This window comes from Pollicipes pollicipes, unplaced genomic scaffold, assembly GCF_011947565.3.
Source record: "Pollicipes pollicipes isolate AB1234 unplaced genomic scaffold, Ppol_2.1 Scaffold_4219;HRSCAF=4965_pilon_pilon_pilon, whole genome shotgun sequence".
NCBI classification, from domain to species: domain Eukaryota; kingdom Metazoa; phylum Arthropoda; class Thecostraca; order Pollicipedomorpha; family Pollicipedidae; genus Pollicipes; species Pollicipes pollicipes.
The window spans coordinates 34,674,548-34,680,953 of NW_023596448.1; positions in this window are offsets into that span (position 1 = coordinate 34,674,548).

The window sequence follows — 6,406 nt, forward strand, 5'->3', positions numbered from 1 at the left end:
GAATTATGCTCACGAACACCAGATATGAACGACTGGATAATTATATGATATCAGCCTTGATCGCGATTTGACCAATGCGATATCAGGATTTGAATGACACTATTATGGCGTCATGGCTGCCGCGGTGAAATGCACCGAATGTTCTTCAAGATGAATATTTCAGTTCAAAACCCCGTACAAAAGTAAAACACTCCCTTTAGCATCCAGCACAGTGCGCTGGCCCTTGTAGCCGGGTTCGTGGCGGCCAAGAGCAAACACCTCTGCCCAAGCACGGGACTGTCGACCCGAGAGATGCCATCCAGCTGTGTGCCAGACAGCTGGATACACATGCTCAGTAGGGGTGGTCTGATTGGGCTGTCACCGGTCTGCATATGCGTTGTTGATACCTCTGAGGTCGTGTTCCAGCTAGTGATGGGCCGGGGCATGGACCGAGACACTGGTGCTGTCGACCGCCTCACGAAGCTGGTGCCGGAAAAATATTCTGAGCTGAACAAGCGGATCGCACGGGAGCTAGTGACGACGCGCCTCCATTTGCGCCTCAGATGGCTTAATCAGGCCAGGATTGAGCGGCTGCCGCCAGGCGTGCAGCTAAACAGGTGCGACTGCACGTGCGCGGTGCAAAGTGAATATCGTTGTACCTTTTTTGGTTTTACATGCAGATGCGTCTGTCTGAGGCCTAGACAGTTCCCTTTCATAGAAACGTTTGGGCTATTTTAGACGGATAGCCATGTCGCATAACTAAAATGTTTAGCTAAAAAGTCTATGGTTGTGTTCCCCGTCCCTCACACCCACTCCTGCTTTACTTGTGACCTTGCCGAGTGTGCACAACGTAGTGTATGATGTGCGCAAGAATGTTTTTTTAGTAAACTAAGGTGGATTACGAGTCATACGTGGGTTTGATGAATTGGCAAGATGGCGTGACGGATCTGATATTGGTTAACGCCATGCGTCGTGGCCTTCGAAGGCTTCGTGGCATAGTTGACGCAATATGAAATACGGCAATGTCCACATGCTCTCTTACCAGACATGAGACAGTACACCACCTCCGTCGTCCCAAACTACTTCAATCGCGCGCCAGTGCGGCCCGGCGTGCTACTATGCACAGTGCTGAGGTTCAGCGCGACAATCCAGATGATGACCCTGGTGTCACTCAGCTCCTCCTTTGGCAACAGCCCGACCTCGGGCTGGTCCGCCAAGTTGGATCTGGGCGCCTGCAGGCCGGACAACTTCGATGCATCGCAATAGACTCAATAGTTGCCATTCTAAGAAAGTGTGGTGCCGTAGACCAAGGGGTCCCGGTTCCCATGCCTATGTTCGCTGTTGTGACCCAATATGGGAAAAAACCCTTTCCATATTTCTTAAGTTTTCTTGAAGTATCCTCCGGCGAGCATCAGATGCGCATGTTCGTAATTATACCGGTTGGCAGACGCAACGGCGATGCAGGCGGTATGGCGATACCAGGCTGCGACTTTATGACGTCACTGTGGTAATGAAGGGGAAGTGCCGGAAAACCCCGGATGATCATGCCCCATTACGCGGCCTTGGTTGCACCCTCTTTTGCCGATAATTGGGGCGCCCTTGGACAAATCACGTTCAAGTACTTAAAGTATGTCACCACATTATTGGCTATAATCATACATAACATACATCACTGATTTTTTTAAGACTATGAGACGAAATAAAATGCCGGAACATCAAACAATTGACACTGAAATGGTCCTGCTTACATGCATAATTAAAGTACCAAATAGTGAACAGGGATCGCAACATGGTCAACCACCTCTATCAGCGTTGAGGCATACTTGACGTGCAAGTAGCCAATCCGGCTGCATCTGTCACTGTGAGTGATGGCACGCAGGAGGAAGGCTGTGCCCGTTGGGGGGCCGTCATCCACGGCATATCTACTAAAATACAAGTATTTAGTGATTGTTGTGGTGTTTTTGCTATTTGTGCAGGCATATTTAGCATTCTCGTTTTTTAGTACGGATATCCACCCGGAGGAGACGTACGAGGATGGTAGTTCATCTCACGAGTCCGGAGCTTGGCAGGTTAGTGACCAGTATAAGCCGGCATTGGCGGTATTTCTTGTATTACGGTGGTGTAAATGTTGTCCCAACTTTTCACTCACTTTATTTAAGATAGACTGCTGTGAGTAGCGTTTAGCCCATGAAATCTTATATGCATTATTGTACTCTAACTTCTAATCCTAGTCTGCATATGTTAGTTTTGGGTACAGTTGGTGGCTTGTGGCTGGATTCAACTTCAGTCACTTTTCACTTGTATCTTTGCCTTTAGCTGTGTCTGTTTAATGAGCAACAGTCAGCATGCCACTCATCATGTTTTACTGTATGCTGCATGCTCACATTTCTGGATGTGTAGGTAATTATGGTCATTCCACAATTATTGATGACCTTAGTTGTAATAATGCTGAAATATGGTAATGACTGCCCTCACAGTGCTGTTATGCATGCCCATACTGGCTTTTCACACTTACAACTATTCTCTGACTCTTGATAGAGACATAACCTATACAAACCTGGCATCTGAAGCCAAAAGTCACCTCTATGCTATGGTATTCTGTAATGAAACACGGTTTCTGTTTGGAAGCAGATCCATAGAATATCAAGAGCAACTTTTTTAATGTTACACAAAGGGGGCCATTTTATGGCTATTTGGAGTTTTCTTCAATGGAAAACTAGCTTTGTGTGCCACACTGAGGCATGACTTCCTCAGCTGCTCAGTAATCCCACATGTGCATCCATTTTGGTTGAACAACTTAAATGGTTTCATGTTTGGGTGAAGTGGGATGGCATACATGCTTTGTGCAGGGGCAGGCCACATATTCTGGTAGGGGGATAAGGTTGTAAAATCATTGCAAGAACACTTGGATAAAAAAACAGGTGAGAAATCATGTGTTTAATAACTGGTGTTTCTGTGAATGATCATCACTATGCAACTGCCCATTTGGCTTGTGCTGCACCACCATGAGACTTGGGGGCACGGTGACTGGGATTGGGGCAGGGTTGTCACATTCTGATACTGCATTCAGATGTGGCCAAACTGGGTGGCAGGGTCATGAGAAGACTATCAAGTTTGACAAGTTCAGGGATGGGTTCCCACACATTATACAGCACAGCAGAAAACATGCTCCGGTAAGTGAGGGTGGGGGCTGATATGATTCCCTCCATTGACAAATGGCAAGGCTGGTTCCTACTTCTCTGGTGGCATGGCCCCTGACCGCCTCTCCAGGCTGGTATACACAGCTTCTATGCAACCAGGAACAGGAATGCTCCAAGCTGGAAAGAGGGAAAATGAATGAAAGGGGTCCCTTCAGGTTACATGAGTGGCATATCGCAACGCTATTGAGTTGAAAAATCTTAGGTCAGGCCCGACACTCAGTTGAAACAGCGCCTGCCTTCCGATCCACTCGCTCGCGACGGGATGGAAGTTGGATGGGTTCGAGTTGCTTCAGGTGCTGGTTAGTTGTCCTTGCCGGGTATGGTCTGCGGTCGGTGGCAGCGGCCGCGCTAAAGGTCAGTGACGGCAAGAGGTAAAGTTTCTTAATTTTTTTTGCTTTCATGGTGACTCTGAAAAGCCCGTGCCCGACTGGTGGGGCATTAAAGGACCACCCGTGCCCGACGTGGTGGGGCATTAAAGAACTACCCGTGCCCGGACTGGTGGGCATTAAAACCCTTCTGACAATTTTTTCCAGCTTGCCGTAGAAATAAAAACGACTCGTAATGCCCGCAAAACTTTCAGTACCATGTCTTCAGGCATGTAGCCAAAAGATTCCTCACGGGGGCCCAGATATCAAATTTCCTCGATTCCTGCGAACTTGGACCAAAGGCCTGCGAAATCGCCCATTACCTTGCGGAAGCCCGTTGTCTACAGTGATCATGTTTTCCCCCAATACCATCTTCGTGCTCGCCCCAGAAAATCCCTCTATGTTGTGCGTATGTTTTTCGGCCACTTTAAAACGATATCGTTTGCTAAGGCTATTGACATAGACTAGGTAAAGTACTACTATTTCAGAAAGCAATGACGTATTGCTTTTCATAGTAAACTTAGTATACATGGTAAACATAGTAAACTGATAAGTCAAAATTTATTTGACTTAATTTCCTTACCTCGCGCTTGGGTGGGGGTCAAATTGCCCCCCGATGTTTTTTCGGAATAGTTTCCGAACGGCGCAGCGTAGCCGCGCAAAGTTTTGCATAGCTGTAGACAATTGAATAGCGAATAGCATGGTAACAAAAAATTGCGTGTACCACGTAAGGTCACTGACCTACGGCAGGTCAAAGTCGTGCCACGCATTCAGCGGAGTCAGTTTCTAGGGAATCGTTCAGTCTGATGGAAGAACGAAGTATTTGGCAAAGCCATACATCTCTAAGATGCTTCTTTAGGCAACACAACAGTTGAAGGACCATATTCCATTAACCAAGGGTCGGGCATGAAGGTCAGACCAAGGTCAAAACCAACCTCTTTTATTACTCTAGGGTTTGCAGTATAGGGTAGTTGCTGGCGTTCGTTTCGAATTTATTGATGACAGGAAATGCATTAGACATCTTTCATGGGCTTCTTAAAGGTCAGAATAGATCACTGGCATAAAATGACCCAGAACAACATATTGTTCTTACGAACATACTGTCTAGCGTAATCTTTGCCGCTTATTTAAATGCAAAACTCGAAGTTGTCTTCCATGATTTTGGTCACTGTAGCCTTCAAAAGGTCAAAAAGGTCAATGACCTTAAGTGAGCATATTAATTTTTGCTTAGAACCGGTATCTAGGTTCTGGAGACACTTGAGACCAACTTGGAGTTTCACCTTGTTTGACCTTACTTGACCCGAAAGTCATGACCTAGGATCTCCAAAATTTGACATAAGTGAGTTTACGTACAGGCAAGCATATGTTGTGAGTTTGGTGTCTCCAGCCTCTTAGATCTTGAGATCTCAGGGGTTCAAATTGACCCCCCTCCGAGCGAAGGGTATCTGACCGGCCACCCGGGCGCGTGTTAAATTCGTTAACGTATATATAAGACCGTACTAATAGCCTTATTTCTCGTAGAATAACGAGGAGAATAGAGATATAGATGAATTGATACTTCGGCCGCATGCCTTTATTGAAAGGATTATCAGTAGGTATTAGCGTCATTAAGGGTATTGGTTTGATAAAGATACCACCCGAAATATGGATCCCTCTATCTCCTGGTCATTCTAAGAGGAATAAGGATGTTAGCACTGTCTCATCCACGTGCATAATGTTCCTCGCAAATGCACGTAGCGGCCGAAGCAATTTTTTAAACGTATTATTTTAAAGAAATTTGGAATGGAAAGATATAAAGCGCATTACGAATGTGTTTCATTGGCACTGATCCAGAAAAGACGGCCCAGTTGCGCAGAGCCTGGCAGAGGCTCTAAAACTGGTTCCTTGTCGGGCCGGCCAGGCTTGATCGGAGGGTTTGCTGAAAGCTATTCCACTACAAGCTATAAGGTCATGGAATGCTTGAAGATGAAACCAAACCAGTAAATGCGATTGTACATGCCAGCGCATCACGGGACACTGCTGAATATTTGGCAAATCTAGCCATACCGGAACAAGCTACCGGAGTTCTAGCTGTAGGATTTTGTCGTCATACCGACCTCGGCGAACGCTGTGACCTGCTTGGACCAAAGCGGTAGGCATCGTGCTCGCACTGGTGGCAACGCAATGCTATCCATGAAAAGGAGCCTCATTATGGTAAAAATTGGGAATCGGGCCTCCCGATAAAAATGTGCAGAAATATTTTTTCCTGCAAGAATGTTGTTAGGAAAGGGACAGACGATCCCCTCCTATCCGATGATGGAGGGGGTCCGCAACCTCCCCCCTCTCCTGTCCTCCTGGTGGTGCCTCCCGGGCTGAATGCAATGTTTGCGTGCTATATTGAAGTAGGGCTTAATGCTTGCATATTTATATAAGCGAAAAAATTAGGTCGTCAAGAATTGAGGCCATTATGCAGTGCTAGGTTAGGAATGGCGTTTAGGTTGAGGTTAGGTTAGGAATGTTAAGTTAAGGATGTTAGGTTAAGTTAGGAATGGCGTGACTTTTAGCAGCTCAAAGTGCCAAAAGATACTAGTATTGTTATGTTATGGCTTCTGGCAAAGATCAGTGACATACCTTGCCTGGAAGAAACCTTTTACATTATCTCAGCATTGCTTGCCTGGCTTTTGTCTCCCCCTGTCCTGACAGCTGATGGCGTTTGTCATGCCTGAGACACACACGCCTCAAACTGTATTCACAGGCAGTTCTTATGACAAAATGGCTTAGATACCCCCTGACACCAGTGTGTGGTATAATATGATAAGCCATTCATTGGTGTGACCTGAATAGCGGTTATGATGTCTACATGACTTGCTCTTCTTTTATTTA